Raw genomic sequence first — 21,241 nt, 5'->3', positions numbered from 1 at the left:
TACCTGCGAAGCCTCCCCCACTCCTGGGCAACCTGCACCCCCAGATACCTAAAGTGAGTCCCTGCCCTAGGGAATGGCAGCCCCCACGCCTGTCCCCACCCCCCGGCCGAGACACCACAAAATACTCACTCTTGTCCAGGTTCAACTTGTACCCCGAGAAAGACCCAAATACCCGCAGTAGCTCCAATATTCCTCCTATCGACGCACTCTGTTCCGACACATACAGCAGCAAGTTGTCAGCATATAAGGACACCCTATGCTCTGTCCCCCCCCGCACTATTCTGTTCCATGCTCCCTAACTTCTCAATGCGATGGCCAATGGCTCAATCGCGAGTGCAAACAGCAGGGGGGACATAGGACATCCCTGCCTAGTCCCACGGTGGAGAGAAAAATATCTCGAACTGATATTGTTTGTGCGGACACTTGCCTTCGGCTCCTTATGTAATAGCTTTACCCAGTACACAAACCTTAGTTCAATCCCAAACCGCTCCAGCACTGCCATCAGGTACCCCCATTCTACCCGATCAAACGCCTTCTCGGCGTCCAATGCCACAACTACCTCTGTTTCCTTCCCTTCCGCCGGTGCCATAACGACATTCAAAACCCTCCTAATGTTCGAAAACAGCTGCCTCCCTTTCACGAACCCCGTCTGATCCTCTCCTATTACCTTCGGAAGGCACTCCTCCAGCCTACCCGCCAGTACCTTCGCCAACACTTTTGCATCCACATTCAGAAGTGATATGGGCCGATACGACCCACACTCCGTCGGATCCTTATCTTTTTTTAGCAACAGTGAAATCAATGCCTGCCCCAAGGTTTGTGGCAACACCCCCTTCCCTATCGCCTCCTCAAACATCCCCACCATCAGGGGTGCCAACCTATCCTTGAATTTTTTATAATATTCCACCGGAAACCCATCCGGCCCTGCCACCTTCCCCGACTGCATCCTCCCAATCGCATCCTTTATCTCCTGCTCCACTATTGCTCCCTCTAATGTAGCCCGGTCCCCCTCCCCTAACCTCGGGTACTCCAACCCATCTAGAAATTCCTGCATCTCACGGTCTCCCCCGGGTGTCTCTGACTTGTACAACCTTTCATAAAACTCCTCCAAAACCTTGTTAATCAGCACTGGAGCCACCACCAACTTCCCTGCCCTATCCCTCACCTGAAGGATTTCCCTTGCCGCTGCCTCCCTCCGGAGCTGACCTGCTGACATACCATAACATAACTGCCTTATTTCCATGTTCATAAACTGCACCCCTTGCTCGTCTCAACTGGCGCACCGCCTTCCTGGTGGACAGTCGGTCGAAGCTCGCCTGTAGTTCCTTCCTCTTTTCCAGCTTCGCTGGGTCCCCATCTTCTGCATACCTCCTATCTACCTCCAGCATCTCATCTATTACCCTCTGCCGCTCCAACCTCCTCTTTGTCCACCCTGGCCTTAAACGAAATTACCTCACCCCTCACCACCGCCTTTAGAGCCTCCCAGGTGACTGCCTTCGACACCTCACCCGTACAATTGAAACCTACATATTCCTTAATTACCTTTTCAATTTTCTCACAGAACACTTGGTTCCCCAAAAGCCCCACATCCAGTTTCCACCCCGGTCTATGCGCTACCCCCTTCTCCAGCATCATATCCACCCAATGTGGAGAGTGATCTGACACTGCAATTGCAGAGTATTCCGACCCCTTGACTCCAGCCAGCAAAGCCTTTCCCACCACAAAAAAGTCGATCCGTGAGTATACCTTATGGACCGCTGAGAAAAACGAGTACTCCTGTTCCCTTGGTGCAGGAACCTCCAAGGGTCCACCCCCCCCATTTCCACCATTAGCCCAGCCAGTGCCTTCGCCCCCCCTGATTGGACCAGCGAGCGTGGCCATGATCTGTCCAACCTTGGCTCCTGCACCAAATTCCAGCTCCCCCCCACAATCAGCTCATGCGTGTCCAAGTTGGGAATGGCCCCAAACACCTTTCTTGCGAATCCCACATCGTCCCAATTGGGACCGTATACACTTAACAGCGCCACTAATGTCCCCTCCAGCGCCCCGGCCACAATCACATATCTACCCCCCTGATCTGCCACCACCTTCTCCATCTGGAAGCGTACCCTTTTGCTGACCAGCACCGCTACCCCTCGAGCCCTTCCATCAAATCCGGAGTGAAACACTTGGCTAACCCAGCCCATTTCAAGTCTCACCTGGTCCTTCACCCTCAAGTGAGTCTCCTGCAGCATTGCTACATCGGCTTTCAAACTTTTAAGATGCGCAAGCACCCTTGACCTCTTGACAGGACCTCCTAGCCCTCTCGCGTTCCACGTGACTATTCTTATTGGGGGTCTCTTACCCCCCCCACCTTTCTTATCCACCATCACCATACCACCGGTAAGCCTGACCTGCCCCTGTCCATTGTTAACATCGAACCCCTTTCTCCCCTCCCAAGAACCCGCCCTACAAAAACATCCCCCAACATCCCTCCCTTCCCCCCCTCTCGCTCGCCTCGTAGGCCCATTGAAGCCTGCTATCCAGGCTCCAACGTCCGCAACCCTCCTCTCACCTCACCCCCGTTCAGTAACTGACTTTAGTTAGCTAGCGCGGTGGCTCCCCCCGCCAAGACCTCTCGCCCCCTTCCGCCCAGTCCCAGAGAAAGAAACACCAAAACAAACCCAACAATCCAACCCCTACAATTCACTAACATAATATTTAACCGTCGTAACACAGAACGCCATTAACTTGAACTCTGTGACATTGCAAAGAGAAGTAAATTTCAATACAAATCAGTAAAAAGAAAGTTGTAACATTTATACATTTTCCAGCTGCTCAAACACAGTCCACAGTCTCTCTTCCAGTTCCGCTCTTCATGTCTGTCCCAAGCCTGCTGCCCTCACGAATGCCTCAGCCGCCTCCGCTGTCTCAAAATAAAAGTCTTTGGCGTTATATGTTACTCTCAACTTCGCCGGGTACACCATACCAAATCGCACCCCCTTCTTGTGCAAAGCCGCCTTCACTCGCCCAAACGCCGCTCGTCTTTTTGCCAACTCCACCGTCAAGTCCTGGTAGATCCGAACCGCAGTACCATCCCACAGCACCTCACGCTTCTGCTTCGCCCAGCTTAATACCTTCTCCTTCATGCAAAACTTATGGAAGCAGATAATTACTGCCCTTGGCGGCTCGTTCACTTTGGGCTTCGGCCTTAATGACCGATGAGCTCGGTCTAGCTCGTACAGGGTGGGGCTCTGACCCTCCCCCATCAGGTTCGCCAACTTCTTAGCGAAGTATTGCGTTGGCCTTGGGCCCTCTGTCCCTTCGGGCAAGCCCACAATTCTCAAATTGTGCCGCCTTGAGCGGTTTTCCAAGTCTTCCAGCTTTGCTCGGAGTCCTCTCTTAACCTCCACCACCCTCCGCAGCTCGTCCCCCATCGAGGTGACCTGGTCGCTGTGTCGTGAAACGGCCTCCTCCACCTCCTTCATCTTCTCGCCCTGCTCTCTCACCTCGGCCGATGCCTTTGCCACCGCCACCCTCACTGGGCCGATTGCCTCCTCCACCAATGACTTCAACACCTCCTTCCTCAAGGCCTCCATGTGCCTCGCAAACTGTTTTTCCAGCTCCACTGCTATCACCTCGGTCATCCTCTCCACCGTAAGTAGTGCGGCCCCGCCTTGCAGTTCGGCTTCCGCCATCCTGTCAACACTTTTGCTCGTCTTCTCCTTCAGCGGCGAACCCGCGTTTCCTCCTTTCTTCGACGCTGCTCTTCGCATCGTTTAGCAGCTTATTGTTTTTTATCGTCTTTCTTTTCTCCTCTCTCCCCCTTCACCCTCCTGTCCTTCATCAATCTAACTTATTCTTTTTTTTGAAAGGAGAGAAAAAAAACCTTTTTCTTAAACCTTCTTTCTTTCTCCTCTACATTCACCCAGAGCTCCCCTGGGACCAGACTTCAGCCTTCATTCTTCCCCCTAGGTGGGAGCCATCCGACGTGGAGCACCCTCCCTACATAGTGCCCTGGCCTTGGGCCTGCCGCCTCGGCCTCCTCGTAGCACCTCCCCCGCTGCTCTGACCTCAACGCCGCGCCAGGCCCAGCGCCTCAGCCCCTGCCGCCCGACACCCGCGCGGGGAGCTTCGCCGGTTTTTAAACCGGCCCTGCTGGCTGCTCGTGACGGCCCCAAAGGCCGACGATAGTCGGGGGGTACGTGAAGACTCGGGGATTTCCCCGAAATCGCCGCGAATCGCGGCCACCGGCGGGAGCTCTTGTTGCTGCGGCCGCTCTGCTCGCCCACGCCACCGGAAGTCAGAGTTTCTATAGATATGTGAAGACAAACAGATTGGTAAAGAGAAATGTAGGCCCCCTGTAGACAGAAACGTGGGAATGCATAATAAGGGACAAAGAAATGGCTGAGCAATTGAATGCATACTTTGGTTCTGTCTTCACAAATGAGGACACAAATCAGATACCAGAAATATTGGAGAATGAAAGATTTAGTGCGAGGGAAGAACTGAGGGAGATCAACATTAGTAGCGAAATGGTGTTGGGAAAATTGATGGGATTGAAGGCGGATAAACCCCCAGGGCCTGAGAATCTGCATCCCAGCGTGCTTAAGGAGGTGGCTCTGGTAATAGTGGAGGCATTGGTGGTCATCTTCCGGGATTCTATAGACTCTGGAATTGTCCCTGCAGATTGGAGGGTAGCTTACGTCACTCCAATATTCAAAAAGGGAGGTAGAGAGAAAGCAGGGAATTATAGACCAGTAAGCTTGACATTGGTAGTGGGAAAAATGCTTGAATCCATTATCAAGGACTTTATAGCAGAACATTTAGAAAGCAGTGGCAGGATCAGTCAGAGTCAGCATGGATTTATGAAGGGAAAATCATGCTTGACAAATCTGTTGGAATTCTTTGAAGATGTAACTAGTATAGTTGACAAGGGGGAGTCAGTCGATGTGGTATATTTGGACTTTCAGAAGGCGTTTGACAAAGTCACGCATAAGAGATTATTGTGCAAAATTAAAGCGCATGGGATTGGGGGAAATGTATTGAGGTGGATAGAAAACCGATTGGCAGAGAGGAAACAAAGAGTCGGGATTAATGGGTCCTTTTCAAATTGGCAGGAAGTAATTAGTGGGGTACCACAGGGATCGGTGCTGGGACCCCAGCTATTCACAATATTTATTAATGATTTGGATGAGGGAGCAAAATGCGACATCTCAAAGTTTGCAGATGATACCAAGTTGGGTGGGCGGGTGAACTGTGGCGAGGATGCAACATTCCTACAGCGTGATCTGGACAGGTTGGGCGAGTGGGCAAATCAATGGCAGATGCAGTATAATTTGGATGAGTGTGAGATTATTCACTTTGGAAGCAAAAACAGGAAGGCAGATTACTATCGGAATGGTTGTAAATTGGGAGAAGGGAGTGTGCAGCGGGACGTGGGTGCCTTGTGCACCAGTCGCTGAAGGTAAGCATGCAGGTGCAGCAGGCGGTAAAGAAGGCTAATAGTATGTTGGCCTTCATTGCAAGAGGTTTCGAGTATAGAAGTAGGGTTGTGTGCTGCAATGATACAATATTGTGTGCAGTTTTGGTCTCCTTCTCTGAGGAAGGATGTTCTTGCTCTCGAGCAAGTGCAGCGAAGGTTTACCAGACTGATCCAGGGATGGCGGGACTGTCATATGAAGAGAGATTGACTAGGTTGGGGTTGTTCTCGCTGGAGTTCAGGTGGAGATAGTTGACAGCTTCAAATTCCATGGTATGCACATCACAACAATCTGTCCTGGTCCACCCCCGTTGACGCTACGACCAAGAAAGCACAACAGCGCCTATACTTCCTCAGGAAACTAAGGAAATGTCCACATTGACTCTTAGCAATTTTTACAGATGCACCATAGAAAACATCCTACCTGGCTTCATCACAGCTCAGCTCAAGACTGTAAGAAACTACAGAGAGTAGTGAACACCGCCTAGTCCATCACTCGAACCCGCCTCCCATCCATTGACACTGTCTACACCTCCCGCTGCCTGGGGAAAGCGGGCAGCATAATCAAATACCCATCGCACCCGGCTTATTCACTCTTCCAACTTCTTCCATTGTGCAGGAGATTCAAAAGATTAAAGGCGCCAACAGATTAAAAAAACGTTTCTTCCCCGCTGTTACCAGACTCCTGAATGACCCACTTATGGACTGGACAGACCTCTCTACGCATCTTCTCTACTATTGTAGCACTTTACTCCGTATGCTTCGCCCGATGTCTGTGTCTATGAGTTTACATTGTGTTTTTATTGTATGTCCTATGTTTGATCATGTATGGAACGATCTGCCTGGACTGTACGCAGAAGAAGATTTTTCACTCTACCTCGGTACACGTGACAATAAATCTAAATCTAACTCTTAACAATCATAAGTCACACACTACTGGAAACAGTCCTCACTCCAGGGAGAAAATGGGATGTACTTTCTAACAAGAGTTTATAAGGCTCTTCTAGGTTCAGGTTCCCATATGTGCGAATCACCTCCTGCCCACCATCCACTCCACCACTGCCCCACCTCCCATCTTGGGCAAAAAATACCTGCCATCAGGAATGGGCAGGACTTCCAGATTCGGTTCATCCTGCAGCATGGCGCAGAAGTCGGCGATGGCCTGTCTTAGCTAAGGCGGCAAGCTCTTTGTTAAAATTCAAGCCCAGTCATGCAGAATTGTTTTTAACCACCTTGAAATCCTCATGTTCACCACTTGTGGTGCTGCACAAACCCTGGACTCACCGAATCAATGCCTGGAGGTAAAGCGCCAGTTTCAAACATTGGGCTGGATTGTCCAATAATGGGGCTATGTCCCGACGCCAGCGTCAAAACACTGGCGTTTCACTTTGGACTTTCCTTAAGAAGGTTCTGAGTGATTCTCTCATCTGCAGGGGGCTGGCAGGGCCCCGGATTGGTTCTTGCAGCTCTGTCTGCGGATACGGGCCCCGCACTTGCGGTCGGGAGTCCGCACATGCGCACGGCGGCGCCCTGCGGCAGCCGCCCTGTGCGACATGGTGGACGTGCACCGCAGACCGTGATGGAAGAAGTAGGTCTTCCCGAGATCGCGCACGCCCGCGGATCAGTGCCTCCCAATCACTTGCCTGGCCGTCCATGAGGCCCCCCCCCCCGGTGAACGATCCCCCCGTCCCCCACCAGGGTGGTTGTAGACTGAGTCCGCAGCCGCCACCCGACGTTCCCGACGGCCGATAGGTGGTTCGACCCACGCCATCGGGAACTCGGCCAGTTATGCGCGGAGAATCGCGCAGGGGGGTGGCTCTGTCAATGGTCCCCGACTCGCGCCGCATTGTTTGCGTACGCGCGCGATTCTCACGCGATTCTCCGGGGACCGGAGAATCGCGGGAGCGGCGCGGGACCAAGTTTCCGGGTTGATGACCAGTCTCCGCTCCACGCACCGAACGCAATTTTGGTGCGGAAGTTCGGAGAATCCAGACCCATTTTTCTCCTTTTCTCTCTCCTCTGTTTCTCATTTCCTTATTTTCTCTTATTTTCTTCCTCTGTATGATTCTCTCCCGTCTTCTCCCACAACAGCATCAGGGTTTTATTAGAAGTATCTTTAGATCAAGAGGTTAATCTTCATTGCAAAGATTGTGAAAGGACAACAGGGTCGCAAGAAGTGGTATGTCTGAGATTGACCGGGCCGTCCCCTGCCCACCTCTCAATGTCCCTCACCTCTGGTACTTCATCCTGTGCCACCTGCTCAGCAGTCTCTTTCACATTTTCTTCAGTGTCAGAGGAGTGGCGATCAATGATGTCCTTATTACTCAAGTCCTTCCTCTCATCAATCTCGCAGTGCTAGGTTGCATGGAGCACAGCAGACCACCACACTATGTAAATCCTCACTGGGGCATATTGGGGCGTGCCAAAGGGCTTCATCAGATCATTCTAGACACCTGAATCTCATCTTTAAAAGCCCAATGACCTGCTTGATGATCACTCGTGTGGATCTGTGACAAATCCTGGATTGTACATTTCCTCTGCTGCAGTGTGAGTGTTCCTCACAGGCATGATAAACCATGTCTTCAGTGGGTCGTCCCTCTCACTGGGAATCCAGACCTACAGGGGAATTTGGGAGGGGAGTAGTGCGGGCAGGAATAACTGGCTCAGAAGCCAATGCAGGCCTTCCTTGGGTGTCTTATTTGGCATTGGTGCTCGAGCATATGTAAATAGTCTTGGTATATCTGGTACACTGCCTCCGGAGAGTGGCTCCTTTATTTTAGACCATGAGGCCATTTGGGCTGCAACTTGATGTAACTTTACTCTGTGCATTTCTCTGGCATTGAGCAGCCAGTGACTGGCTCTCTTGCTGTGGAGCTGGTGCTGCCTGGTCCTCCCTCCCTCTGTGTCGCCCTTCCCCACTTTGGAGGCCATGAAGACTGGGTAGTTCAATCCCATTCCATTGGTCACCACCTTTCCCTCCCAGGCGCTACCTTACATCAGCCTCCCCCAGGGGCTTCCCATTGGTACCTCCTTTAAATCAGGTGTCGCAACCCATCTCCAGCACTTGCCGATTGCCCACCCCATCATTGTTGATGCCACCCTTACAGGACTATCACTTGATGCAGCAGCCCTCCACCCTTAAATATCTCCCACTGTTGGCTGCAATAGCATCCGCTCCCCACTCTTCTCCCACGAGCTAATAAATACTTGCAAAATGGCCACCAGAGGCAGAAGGAGATCTTCCCTTATTTATGCCATCTTCAACCGCTCAGAGTTCTGAAGAGCTGCGATTCCTGTGCATATTCGCAAAATACGAAAGCCCATTAGCTTCCGTTCAAGCACCTGTAAATTCCCTGTAATTATATTCTAAACAAGCTCAATTAATGTCCTGCCAGGTCCCATATGTCTACCCTCCATCTTTCCCACCTCTTACAAAATTACATGATGTTGGAGTGATGATGTGGAGATGCCAGCGTTGGACTGGGGTGAGCACAGTACGAAGTCTTACAACACCAGGTTAAAGTCCAACAGGTTTGTTTCGATGTCACTAGCTTTCGGAGCACTGCTCCTTCCTCAGGTGAATGAAGAGGTCTGATCCAGAAACACATATATAGACAAATTCAAAGATGACCACGACACCACACAACCCTGCCATGGCAATCTCTGCAAGACGTGCCAGATCATCGACATGGATACCACTATTACACGTGAGAACACCACCCACCAGGTACGCGGTACATACTCGTGCGACTCGGCCAACGTTGTCTACCTCATACGCTGCAGGAAAGGATGTCCCGAAGCGTGGTACATTGGCGAGACCATGCAGACGCTGCGACAACGAATGAACGGACATCGCGCGACAATCACCAGGCAGGAATGTTCCCTTCCAGTCGGGGAACACTTCAGCAGTCAAGGGCATTCAGCCTCTGATCTCCGGGTAAGCGTTCTCCAAGGCGGCCTTCAGGACCCGCGACAACACAGAATCGCCGAGCAGAAACTTATAGCCAAGTTCCGCACACATGAGTGCGGCCTCAACCGGGACCTGGGATTCATGTCACATTACATTCATCCCCCACCATCTGGCCTGCGAAATCCTACCAACTGTCCTGGCTTGATACAATTCACACCTCTTTAACCTGAGGTTACCCCATCTCTGGATCTGTAAAGATTTAATCACCTGCTAATGCTCGCATTCCTAGCATTGTTTGGCATCTTTGAATTTGTCTATATATGTGTTTCTGGATCAGACCTCTTCATTCACCTGAGGAAGGAGCAGCGCTCCAAAAGCTAGTGACATCGAAACAAACCTGTTGGACTTTAACCTGGTGTTGTAAGACTTTGTACTATGATGTTGGAGCTCCTTGTAAGCACATCCATCCCCCCCCCCCCCCCCCCACCAGCTGCAGCTCATTCAGGTGGAGTACAGCTCAGGCACTGTGTCAGTTCTGATATTAGTGAGCAATGAGGTGTTAAATGAAGCTATTTACCAGTGTAATTACAGTGACTGTCACATTTCCAAAGAGAACAATGGGAGTGATTGTAGACAACGAAACATTCACTCATTATTTACTCCTCCATTCTTTGTGGATTATAAAACAGTAAAATCTGGATGACAGTCAATATCATTAAACACCATAGAACAGGATCTTCTGGGATGGTTGAGCACAAATATTTGTTTGTGTCACCTTGACCTTGATGTCCAGGTCTTGGAGGTCATCAGGCTCAGAGACGGGTCTCTTCTATCCTCTCCAAATACAGGACACTGGATGGCCTGTTGCTCCTTCTCTACATACACTGGACAGCTTGCCAAACCACACCTAATTGGTTAATGAGGTCCTGACAATTGAGGTGTCACAGCAGGCATCCTGTCACATTGGGTAGGTCAAAGGACCATCCTGTCACATTGGGGAAATCAAAAGAACATCCTGTCACATCTGGGAGGTCAAGGAAACATCCTGTCACATTGGCAAGGCAAAGGAATATCCTGTCACATCAGGCAGGTCAAAAACCATCCTGTCACGTTGGGCAGGTCAAAGGACCACCCTGTCACATCAGGCAAGTCAAAGACCATCCTGTCACGTTCGGCAGGTCAAAGGCCATCCTGTCACTTCAGGCAGGTCAAAGACCACCCTGTCACATCGGGTAGGTCAAAGACTATCCTGTCACTTCAGGCAAGTCAAAGACCATCCTGTCACGTTCGGCAGGTCAAAGACCATCCTGTCACGTTCGGCAGGTCAAAGACCATCCTGTCACGTTCGGCAGGTCAAAGACCATCCTGTCACTTCAGGCAGGTCAAAGACCACCCTGTCACATCGGGTAGGTCAAAGACTATCCTGTCACTTCAGGCAGGTCAAAGACCATCCTGTCACATTGGGCAGGTCAAAGGACCACCCTGTCACATCAGGCAGGTCAAAGGACCACCCTGTCACATCGGGTAGGTCAAAGACCATCCTGTTAGGTCATGGAAATCAAAGACCCCCATCCTGTCACATCGGGCAGGTCAAAGATGATCCTGTCACATCGGGCAGGTCAAAGACCACCCTGTCACATCGGGTATGTCAAAGACTATCCTGTCACTTCAGGCAGGTCAAAGACCATCCTGTCACATTGGGCTGGTCAAAGACCATCCTGTCACTTCAGGCAGGTCAAAGACCATCCTGTCACATTGGGCAGGTCAAAGGACCACCCTGTCACATCAGGCAGGTCAAAGGACCACCCTGTCACATCGGGTAGGTCAAAGACCATCCTGTTAGGTCATGGAAATCAAAGACCCCCATCCTGTCACATCGGGCAGGTCAAAGATGATCCTGTCACATCGGGCAGGTCAAAGACCATCCTGTCACGTCGGGCAGGTCAAAGACCATCCTGTCAAAAATTGGGCAGGTCAAAGGACGATCCTGTCACATACGACAGGTCTAGGGATCGTTCTGTCATTCAAAATGGGCCTGGGGTGATTGTGTCACATGGAGTGAATCAGAATATCTTCATCTCTCATTGGCTGGGTCAGGAGATTATTGTGTCGACTAAAGGTTGTCGTACAGACAATTTTCCAATGTCACGATACAAACATGCAAGTGAACATCTTTAGTTTCATTTCCGGGGGGGCTGCCCAGTACATGCATGGCTGATACTCGACAACAGTCTGTGGCTGACCAGAAGGTACAAGTCAGGCCTGGTGACCATCCTGTTACACATTCCTTCCTTTCTATTTGTGACTGCCATCCTCAGCAACATCAGATAACATTCCCACTGAGTGCCCGTGACTACTCCCTTATCTGATCTGGCTTACATGTGACTCCAGATCTCCAGCAATGGTTCTTAGCTGCCTGCTGAAGTGGCCCAACAAACCATTGAGTTGGGGGCAGGGGGGGGGGGCAACAAAAGCTGGTTCTGCCAGTGTTGCCCACATCCCACGAAAGAAATGCTGGTCAAGGTGGTACCACTGAGAGTGCAGCGCTCTCTCAGTACTGCACTGGAGTGTCATGTCTCCAAGGTGGGGCTCTGAAGCTGCCTTTCTGAATTAAAGATGAAAGCATGAAAACTGAACCCCAGTGGGCACCTAATGGCAGAGCAGGTGTGGGGAAACAGAGCTTTAAAGCGATACAGCTTGGATTGCAAACCAAATTGGCAAACTTTTCAAAGGCCACACAGGGGTTAAACAGATGTAGAGATTGCAAAGAGTTGATATGCATGTAGACCATTCAGAGAGCTGATGAAATGGGAATGATCTCAGTGTGTTATTGCCAACATTGTGATGTACCACAGACAGTCTCCTCACCCTGCTGCTGCCACTCCACAGCAGCAGAAAGAAGGTTAGTGCAACTGTCTTTTTTATTGTTTCATGGAATGTGGGCATCACTGGTGAGGCCAGCATTATTGCCTATCCCTAAAAACCCATCCCTAATGGCCCTTCAGAAGGTGATGGTGAGCTGCCTTCTTGAGCATCTGCAGAATGAACGGTGATATATTTCCAATTGAGGATGGTGAGTGACCTGGAGGGAAACCTCCAGATGATGGTATTTCAAGGTGTCTGCTGCCCTTGTCCTTCTAGGTAGTGGAGGTTGTGAGCTTGTATCTGTACCAAAAGCCTATCAATGGCAATGGTGACTTGGCCTTTTACTGCACAAGCTGGTAATTGATTAACTTTTTGTTTGATTCAGTCTCAGCTTTTCATCTTTTACATTGAGAGAGAAGGGAAATGCTCATTGTGGGGTTTAATCTTACGATGTGTTAAAACCATGTAAACTAGGATAAACCATAAACTAAAGTAAGACCACGGGTTCTTTGATGCCAGCTGTGCACTGATACCATCTGGGTTAGGGTTTGGGTTTGGTGTCTGACTTTACTCTCAAAGGAAGTCAATGGAGAGTAAAAGTGGACTGGGTGTAAAACTGATTTTATTGCAAAAACATACTTTACTCATAAAATATCTGAAAGAGACATTGTAACACACTTCAAATCGTCACAACAAGAAAGTGCAATTATATTCACAGTTTCTCTAGAGATCAAAATGCACTTTGAGATTCTTCAATTCAATAATGAGAACATTACAAACATGTCAATATTTTTGTTACAGTATGTTGGTGACACGCGGTATTGGCGCACCGAGGATCTCGGCACAGCTGGATGCAGTCACATACAAAGGTGGCCTAAGGATAATGGTGACGTTGGGTATGTTATTCCCTTACTTATCCGGAGATTTGAAAATGCTATTCCTCTGAACACAATCCATCTTTGATCTCCAGGAGAACTTGAAGATGGCGCAGGTGAATGCTGCAGTGCAGGATTGGGGTATGGACCAGACCTGCGTCATGTACATCAACCCCAAGAGTACCTCACAGCTGATGACCAGGTTCTTACCTTCAATGGAGAGGCAGTGTCACTCCTACAAGCTCAGTTTCTGCCTCACCTTGACAATACAACGCTGCCAGCTTTTGCCCCAGCCACACTGGACACCCCAGCAGCTTCAGGTAATCTGATCTGACCATAAAGAGTATAAACGATCGCTCAAACCAGTTTCCAAAGAACATGGCCTCACTCTTGCTATGGTTCACCTTGACTCCTGAGGCCAGTTAAACAGTTCACAGATGTTCATGAGCCTGCGCAACAACATCGGATCTGAGCAGAAAACAGTGACATCACCCGTGTACAGGGAGGCTTTGACTTGAATATCTCCGCTGCCTGGGATCATCACTCCTCTTTTGTCTGACTCCTTCCTGATGGACTCGGCAAAAGGTTTTATATCGCACACAAAAAAAAAAGAAAATCGCTTATTGTCACAAGTAGGCTTCAAATGAAGTTACTGTGAAAAGCCCCTAGTCGCCACATTCTAGCGCCTGTTCGGGGAGGCTGGTACGGGAATTGAACCGTGCTGCTGGCCTGCCTTGGTCTGCTTTAAAAGCCAGCGATTTAGCCCTGTGCCAAACCAGCCCCTCAAACAGGACAGGGGAGAGAGGGCAGCCCAGTCTGACTCCAAAAAGCTTTCGGATTCCCTTGCATTGATTGAAACGGCACTGCTGTTTATGTAAAGCAGTTGGATCCAGTTGCAGATTCCCTCCTGTAATAACCTGCATGTGACACGCATGAGCTTCATCCAGCTGTGGATGATTGTTCCCTTGTCCTGATTGGAATAACCAGCATTTGTATAATAGGTCAGCCGAGTAGTAGCCGAGAGAAAGGAGTAAGAACCCGGTAATGTGTAACCGGGCCTGTCAAGCTGAATAAACGTCTTCCTGTTAACTCGTCAAATTCCTATACCTCCCCAAACCCCATTTTGCAGAACACATCCATCATTGTGACCATTGTCAAGAAAGGAGAGAGGTCTGACTGTGGAAATTACAGCATCATTTCCCTACACTCCGCCGCGGGAAAGGTCATTGCGAGAATTCTCCTCAACCACCTCCTGCCAGTAGCTGATGAGCTCTTCCCTAAGTCTCAGTGCGGCTTCCGCTTATCAAGAGGCTCAATGGACATGATCTTTCGTGTGTGACAAATCCAGAGAGCAGCATCAACCTTTGTACATGGCCTTCTTCGATCTCACAAAGGCCTTCAACTCTATCAACCAGGATTGTGGAACATCCTCCTCTAATTTGGCTGCCCACAGAAATTCGTCACCATTCTCAGCCTGCTCCACGGTGGCATGCAAACCGTGATCCTCACCAACATAACCGCCACAGGCCCAATACGTGTGCAAACTGGGTCAAACAGGGCTGCACCATCGCTCTTCTCCATCTTCTTCACAGCACCCTGACGATCCCACGGGAGTGCAGCCAACCTACCGGACAAGCAGGAAACTGTTCAACTTCCGATGTCTCCAGGCCAGGACCGGTTAGTACTGTTGCTTCACAGCTCCAGGGCCCCAGGTTCGATTTCCAGCTTGGGTCACTGTCTATGTGGAGCCTGCCCGTGCCTGCGTGGGTTTCCTCCGGGTGCTCCGGTTTCCCCCCACAGTCCCGAAAGACATGCTTGTTAGGTGAATTGGACATTCTGAATTCTCCCTCCGTGTACCCGAACAGGCGCCGGAGTGTGGCGACTAGGGGATTTTCACAGTAACTTCATTGCAGTGTTAATGTAAGCCTACATGTGACACTAATAAAGATTATTATTTTTAAAAACGCTGTCATCGAGCTACAGCACACAGATGATGCCCGTGTGTGTGTGTGTGCACCCTCAGATGCTGAGCTACATACCATTGTCGACGCAGTCACCGAGGCATTTGAAAGAATGGGGCTCACACTAAACATCTGGAAAACAAAGGTTCTCTACAGCCTGCTCCTGCTACACTAAACTGTCCCCTGACCATCAAGATCCACAGTGAGCTCCATGGACAATGTGTATAATTTCCCATACCTGGGAGCCTCATCTCGGCGCAAGAAGACATTGTCGATGAAATTCAGCATTGACTCCAATGTGCCAGTGCAGTTGCTGGACACTTGATCAGAGTGTTCAAAGGCCAAGATCTCAAATCCAGCACCAAGCTCAAAGAGTAGCCATGGTCCCCGCCCTCCTGTATTCATCAGAAACATGAACAATGTACAGCGGACACCTTAAATCCCTGGAGAAATATCACCAACGTTGCCTCCACAAAATGCTGCAAATCCACTGGCAGGATAGGCGTACCAATGTGAGCTTCCTCAATTCAGGCCAACATCCCCAGTATTCAGGCACTGGTCATGCTTGGCTAGCTGCGATGGGCGGGCCACATTGCCCACAAGACCAACACATGACTCCCGAAAGAAGAGTTCTACTCCGAACTCCGCAATGGCAAGTGATCACTAGGAAATGCTACAAGGACACTCTGAAAGCCTCCCTAAATAAACGCAACGTCCCCATCAACATGTGGGAATCGCTTGCTACAAACTGGAGAAAAAACATCCGTGAAGGCGCCAATCACCTTGAACGTCATAGGGTGGAGCGTGCGGAGGGGAAGTGTAAACAGCGGAAAGAGAGTGCAGAATCCAGAGCATCCCACCCACCCACTTCATCACGCACTATCTGCCAAACCTGTGGCAGAGTCTGCGGATCGAGGATTGGACTATTCAGCCGCAGAACCCACCTCCCCGGAGTGGAAGCAAGTCACCCTCGACTCTGAGGGCCTGCCCAAGAAGAATAAGGACAAGACATTGATGGGGACCAACCATGGCCCCCACATAATTAACTCTAACTCTACGGATTTGCGAAACCCTTAGAAATGTTCTTAACCAGTTATTCAACCAACGTTTCTTATTATGCAAGTGTTCAATATTTCAAATGTTTTTTAGACTGTACTGCATTAGCAAAAGTACTGGCGCATCCACCTGTAGCAAACAATAATCAGTTCTATCTAAAGGTTGCCGATATGTAACTGAGTTTCTCTCTCCAAAGATACTGCCTGACCGAATGAGTATTTCCAGTTCTCCTGTTTTTATATCAGGGCAAGTGTCGCGAAAAGAGGAGCTTTTTAAAGTAATTTTCGCAAGCTGCAGCTCTTACCTGACACAGGTCCAGATACTCCGGTGCCCAGAGCAATGGGTAAGATGGCAGATGCAGGTACTCCCTTAAAACTGAACAAGAGGTGGTTTGAGAAATCAAGTGAGTCCTGGTTCTCTATGAAGATCAGACCAGAAGTAGAATAAAATAATTCTGAGGCTGGTGGAGGACTGTGTCACTCGTGAGGGGTTTCCCCTACCCTGACTTCCTTTCATTTGATTGGTTGTAGTTAGAAACAGAAAGGAGCTTGTTAATTTGCATGTGCAGTGCTTTACATAAACATTTGACTGCCAGTTTACATAAACACTGCAGTTGCTGTTTAGGACAAGGCAACTGCATACAGGACACTGAGCCTCCTGTGCTAAGTTCCACTGGAGGAAGTTTCTTCAATAAATATATCTGTGCAGGAAATAAGTGACTAAAATGAAAGGGACTTAATTGCTCGAGATGCATTTAGAGTGATTTAACCATTCAAATCTTTACCGTGGCTATCCTACAAATGGTTAATTGTTAACCAGTATCTGTATTAACAGTAAAACCCGTCCTACTGGTTGGCCTGTTTGCATTGAGCAATAAATAGGTGTCAATTTTCCAACGAAAACTACTTTTCCTCCTGTGAGCTGGGAGCCTCAAACAAGGGAGAATAAAAGGGGTTGGGCAAACAGCTCCAGTCCTGCTTTCAACCCCGCACCCTCCCATTCTCCCATGCTCCCTGTTATTCCCATTCTGAGAGGTTATGAAAAGCAGGATCCACACAGCTACATGACTGGAATCTCTTCCATTATTTCTGCCAATGATTCCCTTCACCACTCCTTCCCGATGGTGTTGGCCCCCTTGCTGGCCACGTCAAGGCTCCACCAGAGCAGCAAGCCCTCCAGCCACACATCCAATTGACCTTCCTTCATGTGCTCCTTGTCCCTCCCATCCACTGCCAAGCTGGTGCTGCCCTCACCTGGAACCAATTGTCCCCTGTGAGCTATAATGTCAGTGAGGAAATAGACCTGAGCAAACACTGTGGCACGGTTAGTCTAACCCTTGTGTTGGAGCTGCTCTGCATCTTTACATTGTTAGGTACACTGTGTTCCGTGTTAGGTACACTGGTCTAACACTGACTACAACTGGATGCAGCTTAGATCAGAAAGATATTCCAGACCTTGAAGTTAGTTCAATCAGGTTCATTGAACTAATAGCACAGTTAGCACAGTTCTCTATGAGTTCAACTCTCTGCTAACTTAAGTGTGGTTACTCTGTCTGACTGAACCAGACTAGCTCTTAGCCACGTGGTTGATGTGTGAGATTGTAACAACATCCTTGACTGACTCTCTAGATGTTCATCAGTGGAAAGAGGCGGAGTGTGAGAGCCTCGTGTCTTTTATAGTCAGGTCCCACCCCTGAGTGTCCAGCCCTGTTTTTGCCGGTCTCGGAGTTGCTGCACTTTCTGCAGCACCGGGAGGTGATCCAGGTTGGGCACGTGTATGGCTGGAAGTGTCGTTCGCAGGTCCCTGTTCATCAGGTGTTGAGCCGGCGACATGCCAGTGGACAGTGTATGCAAGCAGCGCAAGTGAATGTCAGACGTAGAATCCGTTGCCTTGCAGATGAGCTGCTTCACTATGTGGTCCCCTTTCTCAACTTTTCCGCTTGACTGCGGATACTGTGGGCTGGAAGTGACGTGTGTCATGATATTCAGATAAACATATCATGGTGCAAACACACAAACACACTGATGGACAGATCAACGGTCCAATCAACACACACACAACATCACAGCCAATCACCAGTGAGAGCACACGCACTATAAAACGGGGAACACCACAGTTTCCGCTCATTCCAGCAGGAGACAGCTCAGGGCACAGAGCTCACAGCAAGACACTCAGGCATACACCATGTGCTGAGTGCCTCTCTAAGATAGTGTTAGGGCTAGGTCCACAGGTTAACGGGTAAATTACAAACCACAGTCATAAGTTTACAGATGTTGTTATCAAGAATAATAAAACAGAATTGTACCATCTACAACCGTGTTGGTTCGTCTGTATAGTGGAACACCCAACACGACATAGTACCAGGATTGGAACCCAGCAACTGTGAGACCTACCTGCACATCTTCAGGGATCCGCCATCCTGCGCCCTGGACACCAACAGCCCGCCGCAGCCGCTCCAAATCGCTGGAAACCTCGGCGTCAACTGGAAGCTGTTTAAACAGCGCTTCCAGTTCTTCCTAGAAGCCACAGAAAGGGAGAATGCATCGGACACCAGGAAAATCGGCCTCCTCCTCTCCACGGCAGGGCAACATGCCATCCACATCTACAACGCCCTGGTGTTCGCGGAAGGTGAGTGCAAGACTAAGTACAAGACAGTCCTTCTAAAACTTGAGCAACACTTCAGCGTCGAGGTGAACGAGAGCTTCGAGAGGTACCTCTTCCAGCAGCGCCTGCAGGGTAAGGATGAGCCTTTTCAATCTTTCCTGACACATCTCCGTATCCTTGCGCAGTCCTGCGGCTATGAGGCCACCTCTGATTCCATGATTCGGGACCAGATAGTTTTTGGGGTCACCTCGGGCACCCTACGCCAGCAGCTCCTCAAAATTAAGAGCCTCACGCTAGCCACCGCCATCAAAGCATGCGTCCTCCATGAAAACGCGACCAGCCGGTACTCTCAATTCCAGGCGGCCGAATTGGCACGGCAGGGCTCCTACGAGGCCGAGCGGGTCCAGTCGATCGAGTTCCTCACGGCCCGCGGCCCGGACGAGGGCGGCCATTTTGCGCGCTTTCCGCGGCCTCCCGCGCTTGTACGCGCCAAAAGAGATGTCGACGCAGAGGGACGTGACACGCAGGCGCGCTCTACGCAGGACTGAATTGCGCATGCGCGGTGGCGCAACGAACGCATGACGTCACGACGTGCGGCAACTGTGGATCCGCACATTTAAAGTGGCAATGTCCAGCAAAGAATCGACAATGCCTCCGCTGTGGCAAGATGGGACACTATGCTGCCTGCTGTCGAGCAGCTCAACCTGCCAACGCTCCCCAATTCCGCCAGCCTCGCAGGGACGTGCGGGCCATTCAGCCTCCATACACCGAGTCATACCCTGACGATGTACAGACCGGTGTTACCGACGACCAGGAAGCCTTCCGTGTTGTGGTCATTGACAGGAACCGGATGTCCCCAAGTAGGACCCACCAGCCGATGCCAGTGAACAGCGTTAATTCGGGTGTTGAATGGTGTGCCACCCTAACGGTCAACTGATCACCAATCACATTCCGTCTAGACACTGGTGCCTCCGCCAACCTTATTGCATGGTCAGCCTTCTATGCCTTGAAGGTCAAACCACCGATTCGGCCATCCCGCTGTCAGATGGTCGATTACAACGGGAATGTTATCCCGGCCATGGGATCCTGCCAGCTCGAGGTTACACACAATGCATACACAGCCACAGTGTCCTTTGAGATAGTTGGATCATCGAAGGACTCCCTGCTAGGCGCACAGGCATGCAAGGTTCTCCACCTCGTTCAGCGGGTACACACTCTGTCTCCAGAAGGCACGTCCGACTTCCTGGATGCAGACTTTAGGGCACAGCTCCACTCGCTCCTCGCCCACAACCAGGAGGCTTTCGAGGGCATGGGCACACTGCCCAACACTTACAGAATACGGCTCAAACCGGATGCCACCCCGGTCATTCACGCACCTCGTAGAGTCCCAGCACCACTCAAAGACCGCCTCAAGCAGCAGCTGCAGAATCTCCAGGACCAAGGAGTGCTATCCCGGGTCACGGAGCCAACACCATGGGCCAGCTCCATGGTGCGCGTTAAAAAGCCCTCTGGCGAACTTCTGATCTGCATCGACCCGAAAGACCTGAACAACAACATCATGAGGGAACACTACCCCATACCCAAAGGGGAAGAGATCACGAGCGAAATGGCCCGGGCTAAAATTTTTACAAAGCTTGATGCCTCAAAGGGTTTTTGGCAGATTCAACTCGATCAGTCCAGCAGGAAGCTGTGTACTTTCAACACTCCCTTTGGCAGGTTCTGCTACAATAGAATGCCGTTTGGCATCACCTCGGCATCCGAGGTGTTTCACAGAATCATGGAACAGATGATGGAGGGCATCGAAGGGGTGCGTGTCTATGTTGACGACGTCATCATCTGGTCCACCACACCACAGGAGCACATCAGTCGTCTCCAGCGCGTCTTTACTCGGATACGAGAGCACGGCCTGCGCCTCAACCGAGCCAAATGTTCTTTTGGCCAAACTGAGCTAAAGTTTCTGGGGGACCACATATCCCGGTCAGGAGTGCGTCCGGATGCAGACAAAGTGACAGCTATTACAGCCATGCCGCAGCCGGCAGACAAGAAGGCAGTGCTACGCTTCCTAGGCATGGTCAACTTCCTGGGGAAGTTCATTCCCAACCTTGCCTCCCACACAACGGCTCTTCGCCACCTAGTGAAGAAGACTACGGAGTTCCAGTAGCTGCCCGCACACCAGAAGGAATGGGAGGAGCTCAAGATTAAGCTCACCACAGCCCCGGTCTTGGCGTTCTTCGACACTTCTCGAGATACGAAGATCTCGACTGATGCCAGCCAGTCCGGCATTGGGGCGGTACTCCTGCAACGGGACGACACTGCATCATGGGCCCCGGTCACCTATGCCTCGCGGGCCATGACCCCCACAGAACAGCGCTATGCGCAGATTGAGAAGGAGTGCCTGGGTTTGTTAACCGGGATAGACAAGTTCCACGACTACGTGTATGATCTCCCTTAGTTCACAGTGGAAACCGACCATCGCCCCCTGGTCAGCATCATACAAAAGGACCTGAAT

The 21,241-nt window shown here is 50.5% G+C and overlaps 1 protein-coding gene across 2 annotated transcripts in view; it reads right to left on the bottom strand.

Annotated features, from left to right (window-relative positions):
- The window catches only part of LOC140430964 (ETS homologous factor-like), a 147,535-nt gene extending 130,769 nt beyond the window's left edge, over positions 1 to 16,766 (bottom strand). The window contains exon 1 of one of the 2 annotated variants that reach the window (XM_072518813.1): positions 16,433 to 16,766. The gene's annotated coding sequence lies outside the window, so the exon portion shown is untranslated. The remainder of the gene's footprint in view (positions 1 to 16,432) is intronic. The other variant, XM_072518814.1, reaches the window with a different exon arrangement.
- Positions 16,767 to 21,241: the final 4,475 nt, after the last annotated feature.

Source organism: Scyliorhinus torazame, chromosome 10 (assembly GCF_047496885.1).
Source record: "Scyliorhinus torazame isolate Kashiwa2021f chromosome 10, sScyTor2.1, whole genome shotgun sequence".
In the NCBI taxonomy this organism is placed as follows: domain Eukaryota; kingdom Metazoa; phylum Chordata; class Chondrichthyes; order Carcharhiniformes; family Scyliorhinidae; genus Scyliorhinus; species Scyliorhinus torazame.
The sequence above is the reverse complement of the archived record's forward strand: the minus strand, read 5'-3'. Positions and strand labels throughout refer to the sequence as shown.